A 13,170-nucleotide genomic window follows, 5' to 3' on the forward strand; every position below is an offset into this window, starting at 1 on the left:
GCTTCCAAGTTATCTTCTTTTGGGGGGGCGGGGGTGGGAATGGGGACATCAGGCTGGGCCTTTATTGGCCGGTATGCACCTGTTTCCTGTGCTGGTCACAGGCTTGTTGGAGCAGGTGGCTCCTCCCTTCCCATGTCCCTGCCCCCTTGCCCCCAACCTGGACACAGGAGTAGCTTGGGGCTCCGGGGACAGAACTGAGTCGAGTCCACAACATCCTGTCAGCTCAGGCAGCTTGACCTCAGGGTTGGGAACCCAGCATCAGAAACCAGAAAACGAGAGAAGAGGTTCGGGGTTTGATGGGGAGGAAGGGAGGCGAGTCTGCCCTCCTTCAAGTCCCTGCATGTGCTGAGGGCCAGGCAGAGCTTCAGCTCCTGCAGTGCCTGCAGGCCCAATGCCTGGACAGCTGATGGGAAGACAAACCACGAACCTGAACCTGTCACCCCTCCCTGCAGGCCTGCATCACCCCATTTCACAGAGGGAAACAGGCCCAGGGCCCCCCCAGCAAGGCCCCACCTCCCTCCTGGGCCACCTCTCCTCAGGCCTCCGTCCCTGCTGAGCCTCCTACGTGGCAGCCATGCCTGGGGTGCCAGGACCTAGACCTGCTTACCCCAAAGGCCGAGGCGGCAGAGGGACCCTGAGGACATTAATAAATAGGATGGGCGGTCCCTAGAGGCAGCTGGCCTGGTCCACCCGAGGGGCCACCACCGCCCTCAGCCTCTCTTGTTGCGGCTCCTGGGGGCCACGATCCGGTAGCTGGTTGTGTGCCCTCCCCTCTTGCCCCGAAGGAGGTTGGGGGTGCCCATGCCGGCAGGGCCTGCCCCTGACCCCTCTGGTTCATAGAGCCCAATCATTGTTTCCAAGATTAAAACCCTCTCAGCTAAAATCTTCAAAGCCTCGCGTAGTTGGTGCAACCCCTCCCCACAATGGCTCTTCTCACCGGGGTCTCCTTTGGGGCCAGGTTCTCCCCGCTGTCCCATGGAGCCTTGGGGGCCTGGCTCTCCATGCAGTCCTCTCTCACCCTTTTCCCCTGGGTGGCCAGAGGTTCCTTTGGGTCCAGGAGGTCCTGGGGGTCCTGTATGTCCAGGACTGCCAGGGATGCCCATGGGACCAGGAGGTCCGGGGGGACCAATGGGCCCTGGGGGCCCAGCCGGTCCCTGGGGCCAGTGGCTGCTTATCTCAGGGAAGGTGTTAGACAGAAAAGGGTCCCCATGCTCAGAGGTCTGGGCGTGGGGTCGTCCAATGGGGGCTGGAGGGCCAGGGGGCTCAGGGGGCCCTGGTGGGCCTGGAAGTCCCCTTCTCCAGGGATGCCATAGCTCCGTCCTGGCCAGGGCTCCCTGGGGGGCCCTGTGGACCCGGGGGGCCTCTCATTCCTGTTGGGCCCCGGCTGCCAATGTCTCCCTTGGGGCCAAAGGGCCCGGGAAGTCCCCGGGCACCAACTCGGTCATCTCGAGGGAGCAGCGGGGCCCTCGGGGTTTCTCTGGCTCCGAGCCGCCCTCGGAGGTCTCCATCCCCAGGGCTGCCCTGGGCAGCTGGGGAGCCCCGGAGAGGGGCGGGTCCTCGGAGGCAGCTGGGGTTGCGGGCACCTCCTGCTGGGTAACAGTCCGCACGGCCACCTTGGCTCCAGCACCTTCAGCTGCTCCGCCAGATCCAACACTTCGCTGCAGGTGACACAACCTGAGAAGGCTGTGGGTCTCACCTCGGTTCTGTGGCTGTTCCCCGGCAGCTCACGGGCCAGGGGCAGTTCTGCAGCACTCGGAAGGTACGTGCCGTTCTGCACAGGGCATGAGATGGTGCGGGTCACCGCGTTCCAGCACCAGTTCCTGCGTCCCGAGAACTGGGCTCCCCCGACGCTCCACGCGGCGCTGCCTCCTGGGAGCAGGAGCCTGAGGCAGAGCAGCGCCCAGGCCCGTGGGCCGCCCGTGCTGCGCCGGCGCCCTCCGCGCGCGGCCCCTCGCCGCCGCCGCCCCCGACGCGGATCCCGGTCCCCAGCGCAGCGGCGGGAGGGAGGGAGCGAGGGAGGGAGGCGGGCTCCTCCCGGCCTCCTCCGGCCCCTCGGCTCAGCCCCCGCCCTCCAGGTTATCTTCTTACCTGAACCCTCTTCCAGCTGCAGACTTCTCAGGGGGCAATAAGTCTGGAATGCCCTCTATGCCCCACATTTGCACATACCCACCTGCTCCAGCTCTTGAATTCTCTTCTGCACTAACTATTCCCTCCGGATTTAAACCAGCAAATGGAATTTCAGTCCTTGATGACAGGACTGGCAGGGTCTCAGTGAAGCTGCCAAGCTTAGCTGGAGGAACTTCAGACTGATGCAATCTTTGTGAGAATATCTGGCAATTCATGAGAAGACTTGTGCCCAGTCAGGGGTGTGTGTGCAGGAGGCAAGCAATCAATGTGTCTCTCTCACATCAATGTTTCCCTCTCTCTCCCCTCCTGCCTTCCACCCTCTCTAAAAATCAATTGGAAAAAACCCTCTGGTGAGGATTTTATTTTCTTTTATTTATTTATTTTTATTGAGGTATTATATGTGTACATATCTTACCATTGCGCCCCCACCCCCCACACCCACACACCTGGTGAGGATTTTAAAAAAATGAGTGTGTCTGTGGCTAGTTGTATCAATTTGGGGTATAGATTTCCAAAAAAAGATTAAAAAACACACACACACCAACGTGTACAGAGATATTTCTGCTGTGTTATAGATTATACTTAAAACCTGCTAATGGGAGAGTTAATGTCTATTGATCCTTATTGTGCTCTGTACCTGTATTGATTTATAATCACCACAAATAGCCTCCTGTGATCGTCACTTGATGATGCAGAAGCACAACTGCAGAGAAGGTAAAATGCTTCCTTAAGCTCACACAACTATAAAGGAAACCACCAAGACTCACTCACACCACATCCTGCCCACACAATTCCCTTTACTCAAAGTTAATATCAAACTGCTGTGTTGCTAAGGGGAATGACATTTTGCATAACTAGCTAATAAGGACAATACAGTAATGATAAGTAAAAAGAAATAAGAAAGATGTGATGCAGAAATGAGAGTAATGTTTTTAATTTTATTTCATTTAAATTAAATAACCACAAGTGAGAACTGTATTAGAAACAGATTTATATGGAAGCACTGTTCATTACTGAATGGCAAAATTATCAGGGGGAATTTTATTTTCCTTATACCTTTTATATTGCTTGTTTTTTCTATTAAAATATTTTTTTTATTTCAGAGAGAAAGGGAGAGGGAGAGAGATAGAAATATCAATGATGAGAAAGAATCATTGACGGGCTGCCTCCTGCATGCCCCCTACTGGGGATCAAGCCTGCAACCCAGGCATGTGCCCTGACCGGGAATCGAACCTGACCTCCTGGTTCATAGGTCAACACTCAACCATTGAGCCATGCCAGTGGGCTATAATATTTTTGTATAAATAGAATAAATGTCAAAAAATTGGGGGCCAAGACTATATTAATGGTTGCTGACTTAAGGACTATGTGTTCTCTCTTGCAGGAATTGACTTTTAGTTCTTTCTTTCTTACTCCTAGTTAAATAAAATTTAAGTTCTTCTATCCATCCTTCATGGCTATACTTCCTTTATGAAATTTTGTGATCCTCCCTCTCAGATGTAATTTCTTTCTCCTGAGAACTCCATGGTCCTTTCCGCTCTGTCATGTCATTTGTACAGTCTTGAGTCTTCATAATGCGTGTGGTTGAAGCTGGAGGAGCCTTTCACCACTGTGTCCCTCACTCCTCCTGGCCACTGATACCACTGGAACGGATAAATGAACTAATGAGTATCTCAGCCATTTCCAGGTAATCATCTTTAGATGGTTTTAACTGTTGTGAAGAAAAGCAAGTTGAGTAGCTAGTGGGCAGAGGAGATAAGTTATGGGAAAGTGGAGATAAGTTATGGAAGCATAAGCACTGTTCATTACTGAATGGCAAAATTAGCTTTTCTGTGCTGTTGGAGATAAATTATCCTTAAAGTTCTTTTAAACAGGTATTTAAGACTGCCTCGGAAACAGATATTTGAATTGAAAGACAAAAAACATAATGAGTGAATGAATCTGGGGGAATGGCAAGTGCAAAGGTGGACACACATTTGGACAGTTCTCAGAATAGAAAGTCCAGTGTAGGTGGAGCAAAGAGAACACCTGAGGGGTACCAGAATATGCCACCCCCCAAAATTCCACTTTGACATATAGATTATTTTAAGCTAAAGGCCACTGAGAAACAGCAAAAGCAGGAAACATTCTAAAATCAGGATACAAGTTTTCCTTTTGTAAAGGAAATTTACATTTATAAATTTATATATAAGTGGGAATTTCCATTTGTAGAGATATTTATATCTCTCAATTTAAGTCTGTCTATACAACCTTACTAATAGCCAATAATATTGTAAGACTATATATGGTGTCAGATGGGTAATCATTTCAGAAGGTGTATAAATGTCTAACCACTATGTTGTACACCTGAAACATAATATGTATGTCAACTGTAATTTTGTTGTTGTTGCTAATCCTCACCCGAGGATATTTTTTCATTGATTTTTAGGGAGAGTGGAAGAGAGAGGGAAAGACAGAGAGAAACATCAATGTGAGAGAAACACAATGATTGGTTGCCTCCTGCATGAGCCCTAACCAGGGCCTGGGCCGGGGAGGAGCCTGCAACCAAAATACGTGCCCTTGACCAGAATTGAACCTGGGACCCTTGATCTGCAGACTGACGCTCTAGCTACTGAGCCAAACCAGCTAGGGCGTCAATTGTAATTTAAAAATAAATGTTAAAAATTAAAATAAACTTATTAAACAACCTTTGTTTACCATACTTTTCCTGGTCACTTTCCCATAACTTATCTCCTCTGCCCAGAAGGCCCAAATCACTTTTCCTTTGGTTAGCCTAACATGATATATAGACCCAAATTCTAACCATCCTTTTGAGTTACTAATCTCTGGGTGCTCCGGTGTGCATGTGCAATGACATGCTAATAAACTTATGTTTGTTTTCCTCTTGTTAATCTCTCTGCTCAGTCAAATTTACAAGGCCCCAAATGGAGAATTTGAGATGGGTAAAAGAAAAAGTTTATTCCTCCCCTGCACAACTGTGGGCTTCAGAACAGGCAAAATGGAAAAAAATGGGCTCAGATTTGGTTCTCCAAGAAAAAGAACTGCTCTTCTGACAGCCTGGCCAGCTGTGACCAAGTCAGGTGTACCTGCTTGCCTGTCGGGAATAAGGGTGTGAGGCCATCAAGCTGCCTTGTTAGAGACTGACTGGTTCTCTATAATCTCTTCTTTCTTGGGGGAGCCCATTTTAAAAGTCCATTTACTAAAAAGTGATAGATATTGGCCCGGTTTCTGTCACTGTTGTAGTGAGCTTTACTGTGCTGTTGCAGATAAATTACCCTTAAAGTTCTTTTAAACAGGTATTTAAGACTGCCTCAGAAACACAGATGAAAGATGTCTTTTGTGTGGAATGAAATGCTATGGAAACTCAAAGAAACTGAGTGTGGAAAACAGACATTTTTTTGGTGGGTTAGGCTTAAGCTTGAGGACTTGATGAGTATCTCATTGAGCGTATAGATATTGGCTAAGTAAGTGACTCAGAAGCATCACCAGTTCTCGATGAGACTGCACGTGCCAAGCATAAAGACTCTCTGGGATCCCAGCAACACTGCTGGCTGATCTGTGCTGGTCAATGAAGTGTTTGCAAATGAACACAGATCTGGCCTTTCAGGAACTGGATGGCAAATAACAAAAGCATTATTTTTGAGTGGATGGTAATTATAAAGCTCAACAGAATGAAGATCATGAGCTAACATGACATTGTGGAATTGGGGCTCTCCCTTCACTAGGGAAGGTAAACAGATATTCTTGGTGACACTAATGTATTTTAACACGTTGATGTTAAGGGAAAAAAATCCATGAGACCAGAGTGATATTAAAAGGAAAGATAAAAGCAGGGTGGAAAGGAAGAACGAAAGCTCTTCTCTATGGAAGGACGCCAAGCATGTGTAGGAGTGGATACTAGAACTATTGGACAAAGGCCTTGGGGAACACAGGATAGTCAGAGTCTCAAAGTACCACCCTTATTAGTTATAATAATAAAAGCCTAATATGCAAATTGTCCGGGAGTTCAACCGGAGTTTGACATCTTGCTATGATGTGCGTTGACTGTCGATGGGCAGCGTGGAACATGGCAGGCATCGGCAACGGGGCGCTGGCAGCAGGCAGCAGTGGAGGTGCTGCTGGCTCTGATGGGCCCCAATGAGAGCGGGACGGCGGTAGGATGGTGGAGCAGGTGAGTGGGTGGTGCCAGGCCAAGGTGGGTGCGAGCAGGGTCTCTATCGCCCCACCACTCACCCCGCAGACGGCAACCAGTGGCGGTGGTGGGTGGTGGGGCCGCTGCCTGGCTCCCAGGTGCTGAGGGAGTAGGGCGGGGCCCGGTCCCCCCTCCTCCATCTATCACCCCAGAGGCAGGATGGTGGAGCAGGTGAGGGGGCAGTGCCAGGCCAAGGCGGGGTGCCAGGAGGGGCTGCGGGACTGTGAGGGTGGGGGCATGAGCTGGGGCCTAATTCCCGCAGGCCACCCCGAGGGACTCCATCTGTGCACAAATTCGTGCATCAGGCCTCTAGTTAGTTATAAAGGGGAAAAGGCATTTTACAATGGAGAGATAATCCAGCCTCATGAAGTGTTCCAACCTAGTAAAACCAATACTTTGTGCCTCCTGATTCAATGCACTAAGAAGGACACAGCATCACTTAAAGCAATATAATGTAGTATACTATATATAAAATAGTAACATAGGAAAGGTACCTAGGACTCAGCATATAGAGGTGCAGGTAATAGCTAAAGCAGTTTCCCAAATCCCAAAGCCCCAAATCCAGAATTCCAATAGCCTAACTTCCAGGGCATTCTTTTTATTTGTGCAAATGTGGGCCTCTCTGCCCAGGCAGCCCTTCTACCCCAGCACCAGGTTCCTGTTCTAGGAGGAATGATGCCAAAAGCAACAGGTAGTTCCCCAATGTGGCTGGGGCTTTTTTTTTTTTTTTGTCTTGGGCTTTGAGTGTGTTCAACTAGGACACTGTCTCATGCTTAGGTGGGCCTCATGTCCCCAAGATGGGTTCTAAAGCCAAGTGCCAAGAGTCAGCTTAAGGTGTCCACTGCATGACCACCTTACGCAGGACCTCTGCCCTTCCAGAAGGGAGGGAGGCTCAGTAGACATGCCCTGAGGGACAGGGCAGTAGACATGCTAGAGAGAGAGGAAGCTGGTTACACTCCATGACCACCATGCAGCCGTCCTCTAAACCAAAACCCGTCCCCGTTTTGGCAGGGATTGACTGTTTTTGTGGCAGGACAGTAAGAAGCTAGGAAAATTCCTGGACAAGTGGAATAAGGGAAACTGAGACAAGAAAATTAAACAGTCTGGGCAGTTTGCAGCCAGCTTGTGAATCACAAGATCTTATCTTCCTCAACCAAGGACACTTGAGAGTAAATGGTTAATACCTCTCTTCCCTAACCAGATAATACATAACTTAAATCACTCTGGCCTGGGAAAATAGAGAACAAAGATCCCGGCTAAACGCAAGGACAAATATCACTTGCAGGATGCTAAAGCAGGAGGAGGGGAAGGAGAAAAGAAGGGAAAGTTTTATCTCACCCACTAAACAAAGAAGTCCTTGTTAGAACTCACCAAACAAGATGACCAGATATATGTACAAACATTCCAAGATAAGCCACAACAATGTAGGAGGCAATTTTGAAACATAGTCTGCTACCCAAATTATCTGGCAGGGAAGCTTTGAAATCTATAGGGAGAAGGGTATAAAACCCCCTGAACCCCCACTGGGCACATGCTCAGACCAGCTGAGTTGCCTGCTTGTGCTATATGCCAAGTGTGGTCTTAATAAATTTGCTTGCTTTGCTTCAACACTGTTGTCTGTCACTTGTCTGAAAACTTTCTTACGAGACTGACAAGAGCCAAGGAGGGGACAGGCCCCCACCCCCTCTGGCTCAGGGTGCTGTCTGGTAACATCTTGATAATTACCCCGAAGTTGGTTATTAGACTGGACTTTGTGCTGCACCAAAGTGACCTGGGGGACCATGGTTTCATCATGGGGGAAGGTGAACTGTCATCCTGTAGGGCTCAGAGGGCCAGGAGTGAAGGGAACAAATCTAACGTGCACCCCTGCACCCACCATCTCCTTCTCAGTTAAGGTCAGGCACCCTGAGGAAGTCAGCACTTAGAGGACCAGGGGTCCTCAGTACCACTCCTGTCACTCAGCAGATACTTCCTTGCATTCCACGGGGCAGAAGGTTCTAGGCAGGCCTATTTATTGTGCTATCCTGTCTCTCCCGGGGATATGTTAAACTCACAGTGAGACAGTTTCTGTTTCTCCGGCCTGAATTAATGTAAAATGAAGAATAATGGCCACCTGTGGGAGTCACCCTGAAAGACAAGTGTCTCCGTAAATCCAATTGCTACACCATCGAAGTGCCCACACCTCTTCTGGGGGGGCTGGAAGCAGTGGGGACAGTAGCCCGTGAGAAGGGGCTGGTGATACTGAGATAACTCTCAGGCTGCAAGAGGAGGCTTTTGGTCCTGGTATCTGCTCCCTGGGACAGGAGCACCCAGAAGTCTCCGCATTCATCAGATACCTGCTACGCGCAACTCTGGGCCAGTTCCTGTTCTCCACATCCACAGATAATCAGAGACAGTGGGCGGGGAAGGCAGATGGGTTGTAAGGGGATGAAGAGACAGCCAAAGAGAAAATTTGGGAAGGTTTCTGTGCTCTGAGCTGTGTAAAAATCCCATAAGAAAACAAGGGTAAAAAGTTCCATTATTCTTTTTTAAAAATTTATCTTTACTGTTGAAAGTTTTACAGATACCCCCACCCTCCATTGACAGCCTGCACCCATTTCCCCTGACAGGTCTTCACCACACTGTTGTCTGTGACCATGGGTTATGCATATATGCATACAAGTTCTTTGGTTGATCTCTTCCCACCCACCCACCGCCTTCCCTCTGAGATTAATCAGTTTGTTCCATGCTTCTGTGTCTCTGGATCAATTTTGTTCATCAGTTTATTTTGTTCATCAGATTCCACATATGAGTGAGGTCATGTGATGCTCGTCTTTCTCTGACTGGCTTATTTCTCTTAGCATAATACTCTCCATGTCCCTGCATGCTGTCTTAAAGAGTAAGAGATCCTTCTTTTTTTACAACTGCATAGTATTCCATGGTGTAAATGTACCACAGCATTTTTATCCACTCATCTACTGATGGGCACTTGGGCTGTTTCCCAATCTGAGCTACTGTAAATTGAACATAGGGGTGCATACATTCTTTCTGATTGGTGTTTTGCGTTCCTTAGAATATATTCCTAGGAGCGGGATCATTGAGTCAAATGGCAGTTACATATTTAATTTTTTGAGGACACTCCATACTGTTTTCCATAGTGGCTGCACCAGTCTGCATCCCCACCAGCAGTTTACTAGGGTTCCCTTTTCTCCACATTTTAAAAACCCCGCATACAGGAAAATGCTAAAATGATGTGAAGTATATAAAAATACTGGACTGTTACTCAACATAAAAATGAATGAACTACTGATATGCACTTTGACCTGGGTGAATCTCAAATATTATGCTGAGCTGAAAGCCAGACACAAAAGAGCACATACTGTACGATTCCATTTATTTGAAATTCCAAAATTGGCAAAGCAATGTGTTGTGATGGAAATCAGAGCAGTGTTTGCCAGGGCCAAGGGTGGGGGGAGTGTCCAGGGACTTTCTGGGGTGACAGAATAGGGTGTGGGCTACATGGTGTATTTGTTAAAATTGTTTGAACTATATACTTGAGTTGTGCATTGTACCCTATGAAAATACCTCCACAAAAATATTCTTTAAAAAGTCACTATGTCAGAAGTAGAAGTCCCTAGGTCAGAAGGAAAACCATGAAGACGTAAAGTCGCCTGCGTCACACAGGCAGCCATTGCTAACTTAGGCTTCTAGGAAGTAGCACCGAGGCCCTTTGGGGGCTCCTTTTGTGCAGAGGCATTCCAGCCCAAGCTCTGAGCCAAGTGTGAGCGTCCGTCCCGTCCCGGAGGGACGTTCATGCGGGCTTCTTGCACAAAGCCTATTTGCTTTGCCCAACCCTTAACCTCCCTGTTTGGTTTGGGCAAAGTCTTGGCCTTGCACTCTCATTGAGAAAATACGTGGAAATGCAAGGGGTGGGGAGGGAAGGTCAGTGTCCCCTTCTCAGGGTTTTCAGTTCCCCTGCTTTCTTTGGACAACCTTCCCTTATTCAATAGGCAATTGAGGGCCCCTCCCCATGAGCCCAGCACCTGTAGGACCCAGGGGTTCACCCGGAAGGAACAGAGGTGACTCCTCCCTCAGGGAAGCAATCTTCTCTCAGCCCACAGGTCTATGGAGAGACCATGAAAAGACAGAAAAAGTCTAAGGGTTGAGAAAAAGGAGATCATATGCTTTCAGACTGGAACACAACGATAAGATGGAAACCCACATTTTTAGGTTGTTGCTTTCCTGGAATTCTAGTCTTCAGTTTTCAGGTTCCTGGAATTCTAGACTTCAGCTTTTTTTTTTTTTTTCATCATCCAATGATATGTTTTTATTGATTTTAGAGAGAGAGAAAGGGGAGGGGGAGAGGGAGAGAGAGAGAGAGAGAGAGAGAGAGAGAGAAGAGAGAAACATTGATCCGTTTCCTCCCGTTTGCTTATGTACACTGACCAGGGATTGAACCCACAACCTAGGTACGTGCCCTGACTGGGAATCCAACTGGCAACCTTTTTGGTGTACGGGGATGATGCTCCAACCAACCAAGCCACCCACCCAGGGTTCGTCTTCATGTTAAAAACTGTCTTATTGAGATATATTTATATGTCTTACATTTACCATATACATATACATTTACATATACATTGAATCATGTACATGATTCAATGATTTTTTATCTATATATATAAAAGCCTAAGCAACCAATACAACCGGTTGACCAAATGACCCGTTGACTGGTCACTATGATGATGCACTGACCACCGGGGGCAGATGCTCAATGTAGGAGCTGCCCCCTGGTGGTCAGTGCACTCCCACAGCCAATCTTCCTTGGCCGGCTAACTTCCCACAGCCCCTCCCCTCAGCCAGCCGGCCCCGATCAGCCTCGATTGGCCCTGATTGCCAGCCAGGCCAAGGGATCCCACCTGTGCACAAATTCGTGCACCAGACCTCTAGTATATTTATAAAGTTGTATAACCATCACTATAATCTGAGAACCTCTTGTCACCCCTTAAAAACTCTGTATCCAGACTATTAGCACTTACTCTCAATTCTGTCCCTCACCCAGCCCCTGGCAACCACTGATATGCTCACTGTCTCTAGATTTGCCTGTTCTGGACACCTCATATAGATGGAATCATCCAATATGAGATCTTTTGTGTCTGGCTTCTTTCATTTAGCCTAATGTTTTCAAGTTCCATCCATATTGTGAGTCTGTAATTCCTTTTTATTCCAAAATAACATTCCAACGTATGGAGAGTCATTTTGAAAAATCCTTTGAAATCTCTTCATCCCCAGAAAGCTGAAAACCCTGGTTGATATTCCCATTTCTTCTTGTTGCATTAGAACAAGTCCTTGCAGGCTTCTGAGCGTTGGCATATTCATTTTCAAAACCATTTGACCCTAAGTGATCTGCTGGGTGGCTCTGGAGGAACCACACAGCTGTGTCTTCGAGCACCATGGGCCTTTGAAGGTGTGTCCTGTGCTACAGAAATGCAGCTCTGGGCCTCTCCTGACCTTTCAAGGGGCTTCTCGAGACAGGACGCCTTGTTGGGGAATGTCTGCTTCTGAACTACGTGAATCCTGAGGCAGACACGAAGACTGCCAGGACTCAACCTCTTACATGGAAACCTCTATCCTCCAATCAGTTAACACTGAAAAGTGAGAATCAGAGGCTGTCAAAATGATAAAAGGACAGTTAGGCCTGGAGCTAGTTTTTATTTCTCTTGACTGTATAACTATTTTTCTAAATATTACAAAGTTCATTATTACTGTGATGAGTGAATCTTTAGTGGAGAGACCTGCTTTTGATAAACAGCTACCTGTAAGGCCAGCTTTGACGAGGAAAAATCTGCCTAGAGACAATTTTAACTTTGGAGGCAACGTAGCACACAGTTTGGGGTTTGCAAGCCTCCAGACCTGGGACCAAGGGGGGCCCTCCTCCTCACTCGTTGATGGTTAGCTCCTTTAGGCCCAGCTTCTTGGCTGCACAATGGCAAAGACTAATACCTGCCCCCTGGGCTGCTGTGATAATTAGATCATTGGTTACACAAAAGAGCAGTCAGTTCCATGCCTGACACACAGTAAGCATGCTACAAGCACGAGCCATTGTCTTATTTAAACTCAAAAGTGAGAGATGATGTTACATGTTAGGTATGCTTACCTGGCCATGGTGTTCAAGGTCATCTTCAAGGCAAATCCAAGGATGTGGAGTATGAAGAGGACGTGGCGGTGCTGGCTCTGACCTCTCATCCTGACAGGGCAGGACACACCCCATTGAAGAGCCTGTCTTCTTTCAGGACGTCTTTCCTGGTTAGACACAAACCTGAAAACGGGGTTCCTATCACTTTTACCTGTGCCTGAACTTCCCTCTGGAGCAACACAGGTAAGGCCAGGGTCTGACAATCCTTATAACATTGAAGACAGCTGTTGGACTCCCACCCACCCCAAAGCCTCTCTTTCCAGGACAGCGATATTGTGACTTACAAGGGTGAGCAGCCCCAGTTGCTTCAAACATTCCTATAAATGGATCAAATCAATTTTCACTTTTACCTTCATGCATCTTTAATTCCTTGCCTCTGGCTCTTCAATTCAAATTGTTAGATATCGTGGAAGGAAGGGGCTAGGGAGTCTACCAAGGCAGGCGTGGTGAGGTGCAGGGGAGAGGTCATTTCCGTGTCCAAAGCTTTAGTCCTAATGTGGCTTTTCACTAATAGAAGCATCTCTCCTGCTTGTGTCACACACAGAGCTCCTGACCTTTGCCCCAGAGGTTACATCCTGGGAAACCACTGGGCAGAGAGCTGGCTCATTTTGTCAATGGTTTGTGTCCAGTTGGGGTAGTAATGACCACCCCACTGAGACCAGAGGAGGATGCTCAGAAA

At 48.0% G+C, this 13,170-nt stretch overlaps 1 pseudogene; it reads right to left on the reverse strand.

Moving 5' to 3' along the window:
- Positions 1–710: 710 nt before the first annotated feature.
- LOC103285892 (EMI domain-containing protein 1-like) lies at positions 711–12,541 on the reverse strand (annotated as a pseudogene).
- Between the last annotated feature and the right edge of the window lie 629 nt (positions 12,542–13,170).

The sequence above is a fragment of the Eptesicus fuscus genome, chromosome 12 (assembly GCF_027574615.1).
Source record: "Eptesicus fuscus isolate TK198812 chromosome 12, DD_ASM_mEF_20220401, whole genome shotgun sequence".
NCBI lineage: Eukaryota > Metazoa > Chordata > Mammalia > Chiroptera > Vespertilionidae > Eptesicus > Eptesicus fuscus.